Source organism: Sinohyriopsis cumingii, chromosome 4 (genome assembly GCF_028554795.1).
Source record: "Sinohyriopsis cumingii isolate HCF-2022 chromosome 4, ASM2855479v2, whole genome shotgun sequence".
Taxonomy (NCBI): domain Eukaryota; kingdom Metazoa; phylum Mollusca; class Bivalvia; order Unionida; family Unionidae; genus Sinohyriopsis; species Sinohyriopsis cumingii.
This window is the reverse complement of record NC_142964.1, coordinates 62,739,634-62,761,395: the sequence shown is the minus strand read 5'-3', so window position 1 is coordinate 62,761,395 and position 21,762 is coordinate 62,739,634. Positions and strand designations below refer to the sequence as shown.

At 35.4% G+C, this 21,762-nt stretch overlaps 2 non-coding genes across 2 annotated transcripts; both read left to right on the top strand.

The window, feature by feature from the left end:
* Nucleotides 1-1,622: 1,622 nt before the first annotated feature.
* Nucleotides 1,623-1,704, top strand: Trnas-cga (transfer RNA serine (anticodon CGA)). The gene has a single exon. It is a non-coding gene; the product is annotated as a tRNA-Ser (tRNA).
* A 9,988-nt stretch (nt 1,705-11,692) lies between these two features.
* Nucleotides 11,693-11,774, top strand: Trnas-cga (transfer RNA serine (anticodon CGA)). The gene has a single exon. It is a non-coding gene; the product is annotated as a tRNA-Ser (tRNA).
* Nucleotides 11,775-21,762: the final 9,988 nt, after the last annotated feature.

The window sequence follows — 21,762 nt, the reverse complement described above, 5'->3', positions numbered from 1 at the left end:
AGAAAGAGCCTTACTGAGTCATCTAACATACCATAAGCTCTTCATAATTGCGTCTACATGTTTCTTTTCATGAAGAACCTTCTCCCAGTCTTCATGATAACGTCACAAGCGTCCATGACCTTTACAATTAGAACTCAACTGTTTGTTAAAAATGTTCTCAACAAATGATGCTAACTAGGTTGATTTCTCAACCAGCTTGGATATGATGGTAAAATGCTGACAGGTTTATAAATATTACCACAGCCCTTTATCAACAGCGTGAACCACTGCTCAGATTTCCAGGGTATATGATATACTGCCTTCTCTACTGCATACGAAATGGTGCATGTATGGTACATTTATGGTGCGAACAAAGTCCCGTTTTGATCTCGGGGTCTTATGTTGATTTTCAAAAGCATATTATAGTCTCACTATATCTACCAGTTCGTTTGTATCCCCCTACCGATTGAGAAACCGAAAATCACAAATGAGATAAAAGATGCGGAGAACTTAGTTCATTTGTTGATTTATAATTTCAAATCTGATTACACCCATGATCGCAAACATCGTTATAATCTGCTCGTTTCATTAAAACGGAATTTTCAGTGTAAAAGACGACCCTGCTCGCCCGTTAATTCTAGTTCCTGGACAAGTCCATTTTCAGCCAACGGCTGTCTGCATGACTACACATATATCTACACTGAGTCATAGATGGAAAACATTACGTCGTCAGTTTCTGATATTTACAATGTCGATCCAGCAAACGAACAGAATGACAAATAAAACTTTGCATTTAACATGGATGTAACAAGCGGTATAATTTCTATGATATGAGTGCAAAGAGACATCAAACTAAACTCTCAAAATTATGGTAATTTACGGAATTAATCGACAGTTACCGAATAGGATGAACTACGTCACCCTGTAGGCTGATGACAATAAACTCATCCATAGTATACGCAATATGGCGCCGTATTAGTATGAAAAGTCCGTTATGCATGAAATACGCAGAGAATGCCAGTGATATGGCCACGTTGTTCACAGCCAGGTTAGAAATTATAAACCAATGAATGAATTGACCAAGTTCTGTGCACTTTTCATCACATTAGAAATTTCCTTTATTGAAAATGGTAAAGGTTCACACAAACAAGCTATAGACTCGCACGGGTGGGCAAACTACGGCCCGCGGGCCGCATGTGGACCTCCAAGGGTTTTCATGCGGCCTAGGAACAAGTCATCATTCGCACTGACTCTGTTTATGTTACTCTGTTTATCAAATAAATGTGCTTCTTTTGAAGTTTAAGTTTAAGTTTTCAAATAATAACAACATATTAACAACTGAAAATTAATTACATGTTATTTAGAAAAACCTTCTGTTTTTGCTATTTCAAATATTAATTATTTCACTTAATGAACTATGCGGCCCGCGACAAGGTGTAAATTTGTGTATGCGGCACTTGCACTGGAAAGTTTGCCCAACTCTGACTATAGAGTGATCTCCATCTTGCTTGCGCATAACTATAAAATAACTGCATTCACTATGAAAAACAGACACATGATTGTGATGCGGAAAAGTGAGATAAATTCCTGTAAGAACTCCAAGAATGAAACGAAATGAAAATGTGCGTATTATAGTTATAGAAGTCGTCGTGGCCGAGTGGTTAAGGCGATAGACTCGAAATCTATTGGGGTCTCCCCGCGTAGGTTCGAATCCTACCGGCGACGATATATTTTTTTTCTATGCATCAAAGGTGATAGTAGAATACATCAGTCGGATAAAAGATGAAAATTTTCCTCGATGACATAGGAAAATGTTTTTACCTATAACCTATGATTTTCTTCATGAGTTGGCTGAAAATAGACTTGTCCAGGAACTAGAATTGACGGGCGAGCACGATCGTCTTTTACACTGAAAATTCCGTTTGGAATCAAACGAGCAGATTGTAACGGTGTTAGGGATCATGGGCCTAATCAAATTTGAAAAGTAGAATGTCTTCATATGCATTTTTAATAAGTGTCAGTATCAATAGGTTCAGTCCTTCTATAAATAATTGATAACACGACTATGATCAGAGTTTGTTTTCTTAATGTAATTCACATTTTAAAAAAATCCATATGCATTACTGTGACAAAACCGAATGCAATTTAATAAATCATATTACATTGAAAAATCTGTCATTGCAAAACTCAAAACTCATCAAGAACCACATACATTTATTTAGGCAGCTCCATGTTAATGTGTCTGTCTTTGTCTTTCCCATTAAAGTATTCATTCAGGCATACGTTTTGCGATCAAAGTGAGAAAAAACGTTTCACGTACTAAATCCTTTACATATCACTGCACATATATGTACATTTGTCTCTCTCTCTCTCTCATATGTAATCACACCTAGGTTTAATTTGATACCTAATGATCTAATAGTGTGAGTGACATCTTGGATACGTTTCATTGATGTTGTACTTTTCTTGAAAGCTTTCAAATTCAAGAAATCTTCCTTGGTAAGTGAAGACATCTCTAATATCAATAATGTTATATTCAATCAATTTCTTGTAAATGATGAGTACTTTGTTTACTATTGCTAGTGTGTTCATCAACAAGTTCGTGGTCATAAGATCTTCTCCTGCTTTGAGGTTTATGTCTTTGCATTAAAATTTACAAGTAGGTAAAACATAACATCAAAGAATATTCTCCTTCTCATTTGAAAACTTTTCGGCAATTTCATCTCATAATATGACACTATTTTTGATCTCGCTTATTTCTTGTTCAAACAAGTAAACAAATTTCCTTTTAGTTGTAAGAATCCAAGTTATTTTAGAGTTAATAAATGCAAACCCACCTTTGTAGATGCTATGAAACATAGTCTCCATTTCTTATATTTACTTTGATTTCCACATAAATTTTGAAAATATTTTATTCACATCGCTCATAAAAGTTTGCATTTGCATTGCTAAGGAGTCCTAAAAAAATCGATTTAATTATGAATCACATGGGTCTTTAAAACTGTTATTATAACAATTGGTGTTATGGTTCGTTCATCCCAATTAAAAAATAAACTTCATTGTCATGTCGTTTTATTTGCATAGTCTGAACACTTAATATCAGTAGAATAAATTCCGTAACACATTCCAATTTTAACCTATGATTAAATATATCTGTACTGTATGTCTTACTTCTTATTTTGATGATAATATCGAGCTTCCGACCTGAGATCGTCGAAATAAATCTAGGTAATAAATCATTGGAAGATTCGAAAGAACCATCAAGAATTAAGATAATATCATCTGCGAACTGTGCGAATAAATACCCAGTTTCCAGTACTTTAATACTATTAATATTCTTATTATCCTTTAAATGTTATCGATAAAATTTCTGCACATGTTAAGAATAGATATGGAGATGGTTGGTCATCTTGTCTACAGCCTTCGGAGATATTGTTTTCATGTCTATTTAAATATTTACAAATTTGCGTACATATAATAAAATCCCAAACATCTTTAATCAACATCAATATGGGTTGCGTCATCCATCTTCTTAACTGGTAGTAATATTATTAGTAACTAGTAGTAATAATGTTAGTAGTTTCCATACGAACCACTCAAAATTGTCATGCAACGGCATCGTGGCAATTGACCTGTACCCGGGTGCGCTGTATTATATAGCCCTTTAGTTAATTTTACTAAAATTACTTGCATGTTTTCTCATTTCTCTGAAGCGTACTCTATCTCCAAAGTACATCGGATATTTACAATATTATGTTCTGTCGATTTTTGTCATTTATAAAAGTTTCAATAAAGGACTTAATGGAAGATAGTCCTGAATTTCACTCAGAATTTCAACCAATATGTCTTGATACATCACGTGGTGTAGTGTTGTAGTTAGACAATATATTCCTTTACTCCCCTGCTCGCGCTTGCGCCTGCGAAAGTTCAGTATATGCTCCTCGTCATCAAAGAACTTTGCACTCAATATAAGGACGTTTCGACAGAATATGAAATTTTCCGTTTTACTGCATGAGACAGGGATAATAACACCACATATACAGTTACTTGCATATAATACAAGGACAAAAGTATATCATATATGGAAGTTTGAGCATCATAAAAGGACGAAACTTCATAGAAAGCGAAAATCACCGCAGATAAAGGTGACTGTACATGATATAAGGACATGAAACGGTATATATATTGTGAGATATTTGCAGATGACATTATGACGAAAGTACATCATATCAAGAGGTTTGTACATAATATAGTTAAAATGTTCATCTAAAACAGATCTGGAGTTCCATAATGAGAGGCAAATCTCATTTCAGTAGAATTTGTAGAGAACGCAAATGTCTATTTACTCATTTTACACAACATGACATTCCCATGATGTCACTCAAAATGTATCCCATGTGATCATTAGATACGTTGTCCGATGTGTTAAACACGTATTACAACTTGATTGTTACAGCAAAGACGAGTGTGTGTTCTTTTCACGGCATCGTAAGTTGCATGACGTATTACTTATTTCTCGGATAAGTTCTCATCGAATCATGTCTGGTGTTAAGGTTTTTCTCTCCTTTGCAGGGTCAGAAAAATGCAATCCTCCACAGTTAAAGTCTCGGTTAAATCATTTCAAAGCGAAGGCCAAAATTAGAAATGATCGCGCCTATAGGATTCTCTATTTAATGTGTACAATATGCATTCTGGACGTAATCCAAAAGTAATACGTCGCTGATAGAATTTGAACATACATACATGAAAATCTAATTTTCATTTCGAACAAGGGGCCATGACAACTTCTTTAGCGTGGCAATTTCCCTATATATTATTTACAGAACCTTGATTACTTCCTTGAACTGGAAATATTGAGTTCTCACCCATCGACTTGAATGACTAGATACTAATTAGTCTATATGCTATACTGCTGTGTCTTCTGCATGAGAAATAGTGTATGTATGGTGCGAACAAAGATCCGTTTGGATCTCCGGGTCTTCTGTTAATTTTCAAAAGCATCTTAAAGTTATTCCAACTTTACTTGCGCATAGCTACAGTATAGGTGACATTGTCCAGTTTCGTAAATTGGCCCGTGGCAAATTTCTTAACTTAAGGCTATGGTGGGACTTTTTCAGTATTATTGTTTCCTATTTAAAGATATGGATCTATTTGTGAACTAGGTGTTTCGGGCTTGTGTTTTTCTTGAAATAGATGTCAGGCCTGTACACCTTCCATAGTTCCTCTGCAATATGTTGATAGTGAATTACCAATAGTTGGCTAGGAAGAAGAGCTAGCCTCCCATAGCAGTAAACACAAGGGTTCGGGTCAAGGAGAATATCTCAAAAAAACGGCTTGGATGACAACTATTTTCAATTTCATCAGCCTGTTCAATACACACTATTTTGCAGAACTGTCATCTAGAAAAAGGTGTTTGTTTGCACCGTGAGCATCATACGGTGTCAAAAATGACCTTCGGACATAAAAATTGCAGGTATAAATTTGGGATATGGGTGCATAAACGGCTTCTGTTATGAACTGCCATTGACTTCTCTGGTCAAGTGGATAATATTCTTATGCTTTGTTGTAATATACACTGCTGTCTGGCATTTCTGCGCACCTAAGGTTTTCGTTTCCAATACTGAAGCAAAACGCATATCGAATTCGAGCGATTGACAAATATAAAATACAGCAATGCTTACCATTTGAAAAGATGCATTTATCACCAGAATATTCTGTTCAAAATAATATTTATTTTGGACACAGAGGATACCACTCCCCTGTTTTCCTGAATCGCGATATGTCGGCCTATTCTGCGCATAGCTTTGAAAAGATGTAATGTTTATCCATCTTGCAATAGAAATGAAATATATTACTTTGGACTGTTTCTGTCAGCAGTTCAGTCGAGTAATTAGGTGAGAGTTATAGCTAGTTTTCAAAATTCAACGTAAAAATGCCAATAAATGGCAAGAGATAATAAGCAAACTAAACCGATGTTTTGTAAAAAGAGTTAGTAAAGTTCAACATTTTATGAAAAATAAGCTATTACGTGGAAGAGAAACAACAATGAATAGGATGCAATGTGTTTACAACGTCTTGTTAATTTGGAAAAATGACTACAGAATTTAGACACAGACAATACGCCAGGGAATTTGTTGAGAAATTATGTTCTAGCGGAAAGTACTTGGGTAGCAGACGATTTTGTACGTGTGGGACAAATTCTTGCAAAATTGGAAACTTGGATTAAAATACAGTTTTGTTTCAAGGCCCACATTTCCATCTTTGATATAATGTATTTTATTTGTATGATTCTAAAAGATGCATAGTAAATCGAAATTTCTGGGTTACAGGTTCAAGAAGGTCATGGAGTGGGTCTTCACGTTGCCATTTAGAAATCACATTTTTATGTGCATTTCGAGTCTCAATGTGGGATATTTTTGTGCACTTTCTGAATATGACTTTTCTTAATTAATGTACGATTGTTCTTTCTGGATACAAAATGGAATTTTGACCCAAAATAGCACGTGATCCAATGTTTACAGAAATGACGTATCGTTGCGCAGAATTACCCGACGTGAAGAATTGGACGACATCGCGAGTAGGTATCCAAAAAAGATGGACTCTTTTGACCTCACTTGATTCTTTATGATTTTTGTTATACTAGGTCGTTGATTGCGGTATTAAATTTGTACATAAAACCTGGCCCCTGCCCCCTAGCACTCCCTTTACAATGAAAGACAGATACATTATTGTGATCTTGAAAGATATAGTATTTCCTGTAACAACTTCAAGAATGAAACGAAATGAAAATGTGCTCGACGTAGACAGGATATCGTCGTGGCCGAATGGTTAAGGGGATAAGCTTGAAAAGTATTGGGGTCTCCCCGAGTAGGTTCGAATCCTACCGGCGACGAAATGATTGTTTTTGCAATATGGATTTTAAGTTGTGATAGTAGGATAGATCAGACTGATAAAAGACAGAAACAGGAATCTAGGGGTCCAAGCTTATATATGTATATATAGACAACATATTATAACACTATCATACAGGCTAGATAATTTTTAATTCGTACTCAGTGGAGATTCGAAACCAGGTCCGCGGGTAAACGGCACCCATCGCCTTGCCTGCACACACGAGCCCATATTCCTTCACGACTAAGCAAACATCAGCAAACAATGATACTAGTCAATCGGTGTTATATTGTAGATTCGAACCCAGATCCGCGGGTAATTTTTTTGGTGATGTGTGCTTATTGGGGAAATATGGGCTCGTGTGTGCAGGCAAGGCGATGGGTGCCGTTTACCTGCGGGCCTGGGTTTTAATCTCCGTAGAATGCAAGCATAAGAAAAACGAAGAGTAAAGGCCATCATTAAGAATGCTTACAAATGGGAAAATTGACCTGGAAAAAAAAATTTGTAAAAATTCAGGGCACAGCAACAATTGTACCCTCTGTCTCTGTCTCTCTCTGTATCTCTCTCTCTGTCTCTGTCTCTCTCGATGAAACATTTACTTACTCAGGTGTGCATTCTCAAATAAATACACTAAATATAACAAATCCGTAAAGTGCATGCATGTGTGAGAAAAAAAAAGAGTAAAGGCCAAGATTAAAACTGTCTACAGATTGTGAAATTTGCCCGGGAAAATATATTACTGTGTACAAATTCAGAGCACAACAGCTTGGCCTGAATGTTTATTAGCTAATCTTACGGTTCGTACGGATTATACTCCAGAAAAACCAGTGTAGTATTTGAAGGTAAGCCACCGTATACAAGGGTCAAATAGCTCTGGTATTAGCGTGATATGGTCACGTGGCACTATATGTGTTTTTAGCCTACATGTTTATACCATCCCCAGTGAAGTGAAAGCAACGAAAACAACAAAAAATTAGAACAAATCAAAAGTGAAAGCAAAATTATCAACGATTCAAAAATTTAGGCATGGCTACAGGTCATAGACATTTGTATTCATAAGTTGTTTTTACTTAGTTGGCATCTTATTGTGTCACCCAATGAGAAATAAAATAAAACACAAGATGAGAAAAATATACTGGTAGGGCAAGCAACAAAAGAACACAAATTCATCAAACAATATAACAAAAACACAATAGTATAGGATCATATTTTAATACCTCACTACGTAATTGTTAAACTAACAACCATCGCCATTTTACTCTCTCAAAATTTTGTATTAAAAAAAATATATGACAAATATTCACCTACAAACCAGTTTACCTTAACTTTATTTACAAAGTCTCTCTAATGTGTTATTGTCACAGTGAAGACGTAAACGTTGAACTTCCACTTGGTATCCACGGGTGAAATTCTATACGATTATTTTTTAATACATGTAATGAAGATGTATATTGATGCTTGGCACAGTCATTCATAATACATATGTATTCAGTAAAATGTAATATAAAAAGAATGACATTAGTATTACTACATAACTGAAGAAATAATAAGTATTTACACCCAACATACTGTATAAGAAATATTGACTTTCACCATGACTGATGGAAACAAAACGTACTCTCCAAGTCAGTATAGCATAATATAGACTTGTGACCAAGCACATTCATTTTCAAAAAACTGAACAGAAAACCTGAGGGAAAACATCATTTTCAGGTAATTGGATCAAATCATGACAAGGTTTTGTTACATTAAATTCTGTATAAAATGATTTACGACAGAAATTAATTTCATTCGTGAAATAAAATTATAGATTGATGCTGTTATCAAAAACATACAGGATTCTTTTCGCAGACGGTTTAATAAGTTACTAAACAAAATAATCTCATTTTGGAAATAATATTAATTGATAATGTTAGTAAAAACGAACTGGGTCCTTTGCACAGAAAGTAAGTCCTTATTGAGGAAAGGACCTGTTATGTTAAAGTCATGAAGTATTAGTAAAATGCGGAAATGACGTCATTAACGAAGCAAGACATCAGCTTACCTTTCTAAACCATGGTCACAAATCTGTTGACACAAAATACACAAATAACATCAAAAAGCAATGTCTGCATACAAAATTAACATTTCACATAACTTAGAGCATTACTGTCCGACCCGCGGTCCGCGGGCAACATGCTGATTTTAAATAGCACGCCAGAGCTCTAGCAGCTATATAGTCGTTGCTTTTCAGTTTTCTGCTGCGGTCCTGTGCTTCAATAAAAAAAACAATGCAGTAGCCCATGGTATCAAAAGGGTTGGACAGCACTGATTTAGTGGATGACTGGCTGAAGACGATATCCTGGGTATTTATATCTCACTTTGCCCTCACGAGTGGGAACATGAGTCCTTCCCATTTCAATTGATTTGTGAACAGCACAACATGTCGACGTGCCGTTTCATAATTCCAGGATACGAACACGATCTGATATAGTCTCATTTCATCTTAAGGCTTTGGCCATTTTGTTTGTAAGGCTGCGGATGTGTTAGGGTTATGGGTGGTTGGTGGGGGAAAGGATACATTTTCAAAAAGGTCCAAGCAACAACGAAAATTTTGCATACACAGAGCGGTGATATAAGATAAAACAAGATTTATTTAAGGTCGACATGATTTCAAACAACAATTCAGCATATATTCTAATAACCTTTTTATACCGACATTACATAAAACAAATGAGTCTTTGCAACAAGCACGATTTGCACGACACACAGACACAGCAGAATGCATAGGTTTATCTGGACAAAACACATTGAGCATAACTGGAAACATGAACAAGCAAAGCATCTTAAAAGGCAGCGATTAAATGTGAATATATTATGTGGATAAATTAAGACCACAATTTAGGAAAGTGTCAACCAAAAATAAAAATAATTATTGGTAAAAATTGAAATTGAAATTAACTGCAGTTGTACCAAATTAGAAATAAAAAACATGTAATTTATCTAAAAAGTTGTTGAAATAGAAAGGAACTAACCGTAGGGCACTTGATGGTAGTTATATAAAAAGCGATATGTAATAAAATAGAAGATATTACTGATACAAACTTTAAAAAGAATAGTCCGAGGGTCGATCCTTGAAAAACCCGTTTTTATTTAAGTCCAATTGTTTAAGATAACATGCAACTTTATTTGCTGCTTTCGATCAATTCAACAGATAGCACAGAAAGAGCCTTACTGAGTCATCTAACATACCATAAGCTCTTCATAATTGCGTCTACATGTTTCTTTTCATGAAGAACCTTCTCCCAGTCTTCATGATAACGTCACAAGCGTCCATGACCTTTACAATTAGAACTCAACTGTTTGTTAAAAATGTTCTCAACAAATGATGCTAACTAGGTTGATTTCTCAACCAGCTTGGATATGATGGTAAAATGCTGACAGGTTTATAAATATTACCACAGCCCTTTATCAACAGCGTGAACCACTGCTCAGATTTCCAGGGTATATGATATACTGCCTTCTCTACTGCATACGAAATGGTGCATGTATGGTACATTTATGGTGCGAACAAAGTCCCGTTTTGATCTCGGGGTCTTATGTTGATTTTCAAAAGCATATTATAGTCTCACTATATCTACCAGTTCGTTTGTATCCCCCTACCGATTGAGAAACCGAAAATCACAAATGAGATAAAAGATGCGGAGAACTTAGTTCATTTGTTGATTTATAATTTCAAATCTGATTACACCCATGATCGCAAACATCGTTATAATCTGCTCGTTTCATTAAAACGGAATTTTCAGTGTAAAAGACGACCCTGCTCGCCCGTTAATTCTAGTTCCTGGACAAGTCCATTTTCAGCCAACGGCTGTCTGCATGACTACACATATATCTACACTGAGTCATAGATGGAAAACATTACGTCGTCAGTTTCTGATATTTACAATGTCGATCCAGCAAACGAACAGAATGACAAATAAAACTTTGCATTTAACATGGATGTAACAAGCGGTATAATTTCTATGATATGAGTGCAAAGAGACATCAAACTAAACTCTCAAAATTATGGTAATTTACGGAATTAATCGACAGTTACCGAATAGGATGAACTACGTCACCCTGTAGGCTGATGACAATAAACTCATCCATAGTATACGCAATATGGCGCCGTATTAGTATGAAAAGTCCGTTATGCATGAAATACGCAGAGAATGCCAGTGATATGGCCACGTTGTTCACAGCCAGGTTAGAAATTATAAACCAATGAATGAATTGACCAAGTTCTGTGCACTTTTCATCACATTAGAAATTTCCTTTATTGAAAATGGTAAAGGTTCACACAAACAAGCTATAGACTCGCACGGGTGGGCAAACTACGGCCCGCGGGCCGCATGTGGACCTCCAAGGGTTTTCATGCGGCCTAGGAACAAGTCATCATTCGCACTGACTCTGTTTATGTTACTCTGTTTATCAAATAAATGTGCTTCTTTTGAAGTTTAAGTTTAAGTTTTCAAATAATAACAACATATTAACAACTGAAAATTAATTACATGTTATTTAGAAAAACCTTCTGTTTTTGCTATTTCAAATATTAATTATTTCACTTAATGAACTATGCGGCCCGCGACAAGGTGTAAATTTGTGTATGCGGCACTTGCACTGGAAAGTTTGCCCAACTCTGACTATAGAGTGATCTCCATCTTGCTTGCGCATAACTATAAAATAACTGCATTCACTATGAAAAACAGACACATGATTGTGATGCGGAAAAGTGAGATAAATTCCTGTAAGAACTCCAAGAATGAAACGAAATGAAAATGTGCGTATTATAGTTATAGAAGTCGTCGTGGCCGAGTGGTTAAGGCGATAGACTCGAAATCTATTGGGGTCTCCCCGCGTAGGTTCGAATCCTACCGGCGACGATATATTTTTTTTCTATGCATCAAAGGTGATAGTAGAATACATCAGTCGGATAAAAGATGAAAATTTTCCTCGATGACATAGGAAAATGTTTTTACCTATAACCTATGATTTTCTTCATGAGTTGGCTGAAAATAGACTTGTCCAGGAACTAGAATTGACGGGCGAGCACGATCGTCTTTTACACTGAAAATTCCGTTTGGAATCAAACGAGCAGATTGTAACGGTGTTAGGGATCATGGGCCTAATCAAATTTGAAAAGTAGAATGTCTTCATATGCATTTTTAATAAGTGTCAGTATCAATAGGTTCAGTCCTTCTATAAATAATTGATAACACGACTATGATCAGAGTTTGTTTTCTTAATGTAATTCACATTTTAAAAAAATCCATATGCATTACTGTGACAAAACCGAATGCAATTTAATAAATCATATTACATTGAAAAATCTGTCATTGCAAAACTCAAAACTCATCAAGAACCACATACATTTATTTAGGCAGCTCCATGTTAATGTGTCTGTCTTTGTCTTTCCCATTAAAGTATTCATTCAGGCATACGTTTTGCGATCAAAGTGAGAAAAAACGTTTCACGTACTAAATCCTTTACATATCACTGCACATATATGTACATTTGTCTCTCTCTCTCTCTCATATGTAATCACACCTAGGTTTAATTTGATACCTAATGATCTAATAGTGTGAGTGACATCTTGGATACGTTTCATTGATGTTGTACTTTTCTTGAAAGCTTTCAAATTCAAGAAATCTTCCTTGGTAAGTGAAGACATCTCTAATATCAATAATGTTATATTCAATCAATTTCTTGTAAATGATGAGTACTTTGTTTACTATTGCTAGTGTGTTCATCAACAAGTTCGTGGTCATAAGATCTTCTCCTGCTTTGAGGTTTATGTCTTTGCATTAAAATTTACAAGTAGGTAAAACATAACATCAAAGAATATTCTCCTTCTCATTTGAAAACTTTTCGGCAATTTCATCTCATAATATGACACTATTTTTGATCTCGCTTATTTCTTGTTCAAACAAGTAAACAAATTTCCTTTTAGTTGTAAGAATCCAAGTTATTTTAGAGTTAATAAATGCAAACCCACCTTTGTAGATGCTATGAAACATAGTCTCCATTTCTTATATTTACTTTGATTTCCACATAAATTTTGAAAATATTTTATTCACATCGCTCATAAAAGTTTGCATTTGCATTGCTAAGGAGTCCTAAAAAAATCGATTTAATTATGAATCACATGGGTCTTTAAAACTGTTATTATAACAATTGGTGTTATGGTTCGTTCATCCCAATTAAAAAATAAACTTCATTGTCATGTCGTTTTATTTGCATAGTCTGAACACTTAATATCAGTAGAATAAATTCCGTAACACATTCCAATTTTAACCTATGATTAAATATATCTGTACTGTATGTCTTACTTCTTATTTTGATGATAATATCGAGCTTCCGACCTGAGATCGTCGAAATAAATCTAGGTAATAAATCATTGGAAGATTCGAAAGAACCATCAAGAATTAAGATAATATCATCTGCGAACTGTGCGAATAAATACCCAGTTTCCAGTACTTTAATACTATTAATATTCTTATTATCCTTTAAATGTTATCGATAAAATTTCTGCACATGTTAAGAATAGATATGGAGATGGTTGGTCATCTTGTCTACAGCCTTCGGAGATATTGTTTTCATGTCTATTTAAATATTTACAAATTTGCGTACATATAATAAAATCCCAAACATCTTTAATCAACATCAATATGGGTTGCGTCATCCATCTTCTTAACTGGTAGTAATATTATTAGTAACTAGTAGTAATAATGTTAGTAGTTTCCATACGAACCACTCAAAATTGTCATGCAACGGCATCGTGGCAATTGACCTGTACCCGGGTGCGCTGTATTATATAGCCCTTTAGTTAATTTTACTAAAATTACTTGCATGTTTTCTCATTTCTCTGAAGCGTACTCTATCTCCAAAGTACATCGGATATTTACAATATTATGTTCTGTCGATTTTTGTCATTTATAAAAGTTTCAATAAAGGACTTAATGGAAGATAGTCCTGAATTTCACTCAGAATTTCAACCAATATGTCTTGATACATCACGTGGTGTAGTGTTGTAGTTAGACAATATATTCCTTTACTCCCCTGCTCGCGCTTGCGCCTGCGAAAGTTCAGTATATGCTCCTCGTCATCAAAGAACTTTGCACTCAATATAAGGACGTTTCGACAGAATATGAAATTTTCCGTTTTACTGCATGAGACAGGGATAATAACACCACATATACAGTTACTTGCATATAATACAAGGACAAAAGTATATCATATATGGAAGTTTGAGCATCATAAAAGGACGAAACTTCATAGAAAGCGAAAATCACCGCAGATAAAGGTGACTGTACATGATATAAGGACATGAAACGGTATATATATTGTGAGATATTTGCAGATGACATTATGACGAAAGTACATCATATCAAGAGGTTTGTACATAATATAGTTAAAATGTTCATCTAAAACAGATCTGGAGTTCCATAATGAGAGGCAAATCTCATTTCAGTAGAATTTGTAGAGAACGCAAATGTCTATTTACTCATTTTACACAACATGACATTCCCATGATGTTACTCAAAATGTATCCCATGTGATCATTAGATACGTTGTCCGATGTGTTAAACACGTATTACAACTTGATTGTTACAGCAAAGACGAGTGTGTGTTCTTTTCACGGCATCGTAAGTTGCATGACGTATTACTTATTTCTCGGATAAGTTCTCATCGAATCATGTCTGGTGTTAAGGTTTTTCTCTCCTTTGCAGGGTCAGAAAAATGCAATCCTCCACAGTTAAAGTCTCGGTTAAATCATTTCAAAGCGAAGGCCAAAATTAGAAATGATCGCGCCTATAGGATTCTCTATTTAATGTGTACAATATGCATTCTGGACGTAATCCAAAAGTAATACGTCGCTGATAGAATTTGAACATACATACATGAAAATCTAATTTTCATTTCGAACAAGGGGCCATGACAACTTCTTTAGCGTGGCAATTTCCCTATATATTATTTACAGAACCTTGATTACTTCCTTGAACTGGAAATATTGAGTTCTCACCCATCGACTTGAATGACTAGATACTAATTAGTCTATATGCTATACTGCTGTGTCTTCTGCATGAGAAATAGTGTATGTATGGTGCGAACAAAGATCCGTTTGGATCTCCGGGTCTTCTGTTAATTTTCAAAAGCATCTTAAAGTTATTCCAACTTTACTTGCGCATAGCTACAGTATAGGTGACATTGTCCAGTTTCGTAAATTGGCCCGTGGCAAATTTCTTAACTTAAGGCTATGGTGGGACTTTTTCAGTATTATTGTTTCCTATTTAAAGATATGGATCTATTTGTGAACTAGGTGTTTCGGGCTTGTGTTTTTCTTGAAATAGATGTCAGGCCTGTACACCTTCCATAGTTCCTCTGCAATATGTTGATAGTGAATTACCAATAGTTGGCTAGGAAGAAGAGCTAGCCTCCCATAGCAGTAAACACAAGGGTTCGGGTCAAGGAGAATATCTCAAAAAAACGGCTTGGATGACAACTATTTTCAATTTCATCAGCCTGTTCAATACACACTATTTTGCAGAACTGTCATCTAGAAAAAGGTGTTTGTTTGCACCGTGAGCATCATACGGTGTCAAAAATGACCTTCGGACATAAAAATTGCAGGTATAAATTTGGGATATGGGTGCATAAACGGCTTCTGTTATGAACTGCCATTGACTTCTCTGGTCAAGTGGATAATATTCTTATGCTTTGTTGTAATATACACTGCTGTCTGGCATTTCTGCGCACCTAAGGTTTTCGTTTCCAATACTGAAGCAAAACGCATATCGAATTCGAGCGATTGACAAATATAAAATACAGCAATGCTTACCATTTGAAAAGATGCATTTATCACCAGAATATTCTGTTCAAAATAATATTTATTTTGGACACAGAGGATACCACTCCCCTGTTTTCCTGAATCGCGATATGTCGGCCTATTCTGCGCATAGCTTTGAAAAGATGTAATGTTTATCCATCTTGCAATAGAAATGAAATATATTACTTTGGACTGTTTCTGTCAGCAGTTCAGTCGAGTAATTAGGTGAGAGTTATAGCTAGTTTTCAAAATTCAACGTAAAAATGCCAATAAATGGCAAGAGATAATAAGCAAACTAAACCGATGTTTTGTAAAAAGAGTTAGTAAAGTTCAACATTTTATGAAAAATAAGCTATTACGTGGAAGAGAAACAACAATGAATAGGATGCAATGTGTTTACAACGTCTTGTTAATTTGGAAAAATGACTACAGAATTTAGACACAGACAATACGCCAGGGAATTTGTTGAGAAATTATGTTCTAGCGGAAAGTACTTGGGTAGCAGACGATTTTGTACGTGTGGGACAAATTCTTGCAAAATTGGAAACTTGGATTAAAATACAGTTTTGTTTCAAGGCCCACATTTCCATCTTTGATATAATGTATTTTATTTGTATGATTCTAAAAGATGCATAGTAAATCGAAATTTCTGGGTTACAGGTTCAAGAAGGTCATGGAGTGGGTCTTCACGTTGCCATTTAGAAATCACATTTTTATGTGCATTTCGAGTCTCAATGTGGGATATTTTTGTGCACTTTCTGAATATGACTTTTCTTAATTAATGTACGATTGTTCTTTCTGGATACAAAATGGAATTTTGACCCAAAATAGCACGTGATCCAATGTTTACAGAAATGACGTATCGTTGCGCAGAATTACCCGACGTGAAGAATTGGACGACATCGCGAGTAGGTATCCAAAAAAGATGGACTCTTTTGACCTCACTTGATTCTTTATGATTTTTGTTATACTAGGTCGTTGATTGCGGTATTAAATTTGTACATAAAACCTGGCCCCTGCCCCCTAGCACTCCCTTTACAATGAAAGACAGATACATTATTGTGATCTTGAAAGATATAGTATTTCCTGTAACAACTTCAAGAATGAAACGAAATGAAAATGTGCTCGACGTAGACAGGATATCGTCGTGGCCGAATGGTTAAGGGGATAAGCTTGAAAAGTATTGGGGTCTCCCCGAGTAGGTTCGAATCCTACCGGCGACGAAATGATTGTTTTTGCAATATGGATTTTAAGTTGTGATAGTAGGATAGATCAGACTGATAAAAGACAGAAACAGGAATCTAGGGGTCCAAGCTTATATATGTATATATAGACAACATATTATAACACTATCATACAGGCTAGATAATTTTTAATTCGTACTCAGTGGAGATTCGAAACCAGGTCCGCGGGTAAACGGCACCCATCGCCTTGCCTGCACACACGAGCCCATATTCCTTCACGACTAAGCAAACATCAGCAAACAATGATACTAGTCAATCGGTGTTATATTGTAGATTCGAACCCAGATCCGCGGGTAATTTTTTTGGTGATGTGTGCTTATTGGGGAAATATGGGCTCGTGTGTGCAGGCAAGGCGATGGGTGCCGTTTACCTGCGGGCCTGGGTTTTAATCTCCGTAGAATGCAAGCATAAGAAAAACGAAGAGTAAAGGCCATCATTAAGAATGCTTACAAATGGGAAAATTGACCTGGAAAAAAAAATTTGTAAAAATTCAGGGCACAGCAACAATTGTACCCTCTGTCTCTGTCTCTCTCTGTATCTCTCTCTCTGTCTCTGTCTCTCTCGATGAAACATTTACTTACTCAGGTGTGCATTCTCAAATAAATACACTAAATATAACAAATCCGTAAAGTGCATGCATGTGTGAGAAAAAAAAAGAGTAAAGGCCAAGATTAAAACTGTCTACAGATTGTGAAATTTGCCCGGGAAAATATATTACTGTGTACAAATTCAGAGCACAACAGCCTGGCCTGAATGTTTATTAGCTAATCTTACGGTTCGTACGGATTATACTCCAGAAAAACCAGTGTAGTATTTGAAGGTAAGCCACCGTATACAAGGGTCAAATAGCTCTGGTATTAGCGTGATATGGTCACGTGGCACTATATGTGTTTTTAGCCTACATGTTTATACCATCCCCAGTGAAGTGAAAGCAACGAAAACAACAAAAAATTAGAACAAATCAAAAGTGAAAGCAAAATTATCAACGATTCAAAAATTTAGGCATGGCTACAGGTCATAGACATTTGTATTCATAAGTTGTTTTTACTTAGTTGGCATCTTATTGTGTCACCCAATGAGAAATAAAATAAAACACAAGATGAGAAAAATATACTGGTAGGGCAAGCAACAAAAGAACACAAATTCATCAAACAATATAACAAAAACACAATAGTATAGGATCATATTTTAATACCTCACTACGTAATTGTTAAACTAACAACCATCGCCATTTTACTCTCTCAAAATTTTGTATTAAAAAAAATATATGACAAATATTCACCTACAAACCAGTTTACCTTAACTTTATTTACAAAGTCTCTCTAATGTGTTATTGTCACAGTGAAGACGTAAACGTTGAACTTCCACTTGGTATCCACGGGTGAAATTCTATACGATTATTTTTTAATACATGTAATGAAGATGTATATTGATGCTTGGCACAGTCATTCATAATACATATGTATTCAGTAAAATGTAATATAAAAAGAATGACATTAGTATTACTACATAACTGAAGAAATAATAAGTATTTACACCCAACATACTGTATAAGAAATATTGACTTTCACCATGACTGATGGAAACAAAACGTACTCTCCAAGTCAGTATAGCATAATATAGACTTGTGACCAAGCACATTCATTTTCAAAAAACTGAACAGAAAACCTGAGGGAAAACATCATTTTCAGGTAATTGGATCAAATCATGACAAGGTTTTGTTACATTAAATTCTGTATAAAATGATTTACGACAGAAATTAATTTCATTCGTGAAATAAAATTATAGATTGATGCTGTTATCAAAAACATACAGGATTCTTTTCGCAGACGGTTTAATAAGTTACTAAACAAAATAATCTCATTTTGGAAATAATATTAATTGATAATGTTAGTAAAAACGAACTGGGTCCTTTGCACAGAAAGTAAGTCCTTATTGAGGAAAGGACCTGTTATGTTAAAGTCATGAAGTATTAGTAAAATGCGGAAATGACGTCATTAACGAAGCAAGACATCAGCTTACCTTTCTAAACCATGGTCACAAATCTGTTGACACAAAATACACAAATAACATCAAAAAGCAATGTCTGCATACAAAATTAACATTTCACATAACTTAGAGCATTACTGTCCGACCCGCGGTCCGCGGGCAACATGCTGATTTTAAATAGCACGCCAGAGCTCTAGCAGCTATATAGTCGTTGCTTTTCAGTTTTCTGCTGCGGTCCTGTGCTTCAATAAAAAAAACAATGCAGTAGCCCATGGTATCAAAAGGGTTGGACAGCACTGATTTAGTGGATGACTGGCTGAAGACGATATCCTGGGTATTTATATCTCACTTTGCCCTCACGAGTGGGAACATGAGTCCTTCCCATTTCAATTGATTTGTGAACAGCACAACATGTCGACGTGCCGTTTCATAATTCCAGGATACGAACACGATCTGATATAGTCTCATTTCATCTTAAGGCTTTGGCCATTTTGTTTGTAAGGCTGCGGATGTGTTAGGGTTATGGGTGGTTGGTGGGGGAAAGGATACATTTTCAAAAAGGTCCAAGCAACAACGAAAATTTTGCATACACAGAGCGGTGATATAAGATAAAACAAGATTTATTTAAGGTCGACATGATTTCAAACAACAATTCAGCATATATTCTAATAACCTTTTTATACCGACATTACATAAAACAAATGAGTCTTTGCAACAAGCACGATTTGCACGACACACAGACACAGCAGAATGCATAGGTTTATCTGGACAAAACACATTGAGCATAACTGGAAACATGAACAAGCAAAGCATCTTAAAAGGCAGCGATTAAATGTGAATATATTATGTGGATAAATTAAGACCACAATTTAGGAAAGTGTCAACCAAAAATAAAAATAATTATTGGTAAAAATTGAAATTGAAATTAACTGCAGTTGTACCAAATTAGAAATAAAAAACATGTAATTTATCTAAAAAGTTGTTGAAATAGAAAGGAACTAACCGTAGGGCACTTGATGGTAGTTATATAAAAAGCGATATGTAATAAAATAGAAGATATTACTGATACAAACTTTAAAAAGAATAGTCCGAGGGTCGATCCTTGAAAAACCCGTTTTTATTTAAGTCCAATTGTTTAAGATAACATGCAACTTTATTTGCTGCTTTCGATCAATTCAACAGATAGCACAGAAAGAGCCTTACTGAGTCATCTAACATACCATAAGCTCTTCATAATTGCGTCTACATGTTTCTTTTCATGAAGAACCTTCTCCCAGTCTTCATGATAACGTCACAAGCGTCCATGACCTTTACAATTAGAACTCAACTGTTTGTTAAAAATGTTCTCAACAAATGATGCTAACTAGGTTGATTTCTCAACCAGCTTGGATATGATGGTAAAATGCTGACAGGTTTATAAATATTACCACAGCCCTTTATCAACAGCGTGAACCACTGCTCAGATTTCCAGGGTATATGATATACTGCCTTCTCTACTGCATACGAAATGGTGCATGTATGGTACATTTATGGTGCGAACAAAGTCCCGTTTTGATCTCGGGGTCTTATGTTGATTTTCAAAAGCATATTATAGTCTCACTATATCTACCAGTTCGTTTGTATCCCCCTACCGATTGAGAAACCGAAAATCACAAATGAGATAAAAGATGCGGAGAACTTAGTTCATTTGTTGATTTATAATTTCAAATCTGATTACACCCATGATCGCAAACATCGTTATAATCTGCTCGTTTCATTAAAACGGAATTTTCAGTGTAAAAGACGACCCTGCTCGCCCGTTAATTCTAGTTCCTGGACAAGTCCATTTTCAGCCAACGGCTGTCTGCATGACTACACATATATCTACACTGAGTCATAGATGGAAAACATTACGTCGTCAGTTTCTGATATTTACAATGTCGATCCAGCAAACGAACAGAATGACAAATAAAACTTTGCATTTAACATGGATGTAACAAGCGGTATAATTTCTATGATATGAGTGCAAAGAGACATCAAACTAAACTCTCAAAATTATGGTAATTTACGGAATTAATCGACAGTTACCGAATAGGATGAACTACGTCACCCTGTAGGCTGATGACAATAAACTCATCCATAGTATACGCAATATGGCGCCGTATTAGTATGAAAAGTCCGTTATGCATGAAATACGCAGAGAATGCCAGTGATATGGCCACGTTGTTCACAGCCAGGTTAGAAATTATAAACCAATGAATGAATTGACCAAGTTCTGTGCACTTTTCATCACATTAGAAATTTCCTTTATTGAAAATGGTAAAGGTTCACACAAACAAGCTATAGACTCGCACGGGTGGGCAAACTACGGCCCGCGGGCCGCATGTGGACCTCCAAGGGTTTTCATGCGGCCTAGGAACAAGTCATCATTCGCACTGACTCTGTTTATGTTACTCTGTTTATCAAATAAATGTGCTTCTTTTGAAGTTTAAGTTTAAGTTTTCAAATAATAACAACATATTAACAACTGAAAATTAATTACATGTTATTTAGAAAAACCTTCTGTTTTTGCTATTTCAAATATTAATTATTTCACTTAATGAACTATGCGGCCCGCGACAAGGTGTAAATTTGTGTATGCGGCACTTGCACTGGAAAGTTTGCCCAACTCTGACTATAGAGTGATCTCCATCTTGCTTGCGCATAACTATAAAATAACTGCATTCACTATGAAAAACAGACACATGATTGTGATGCGGAAAAGTGAGATAAATTCCTGTAAGAACTCCAAGAATGAAACGAAATGAAAATGTGCGTATTATAGTTATAGAA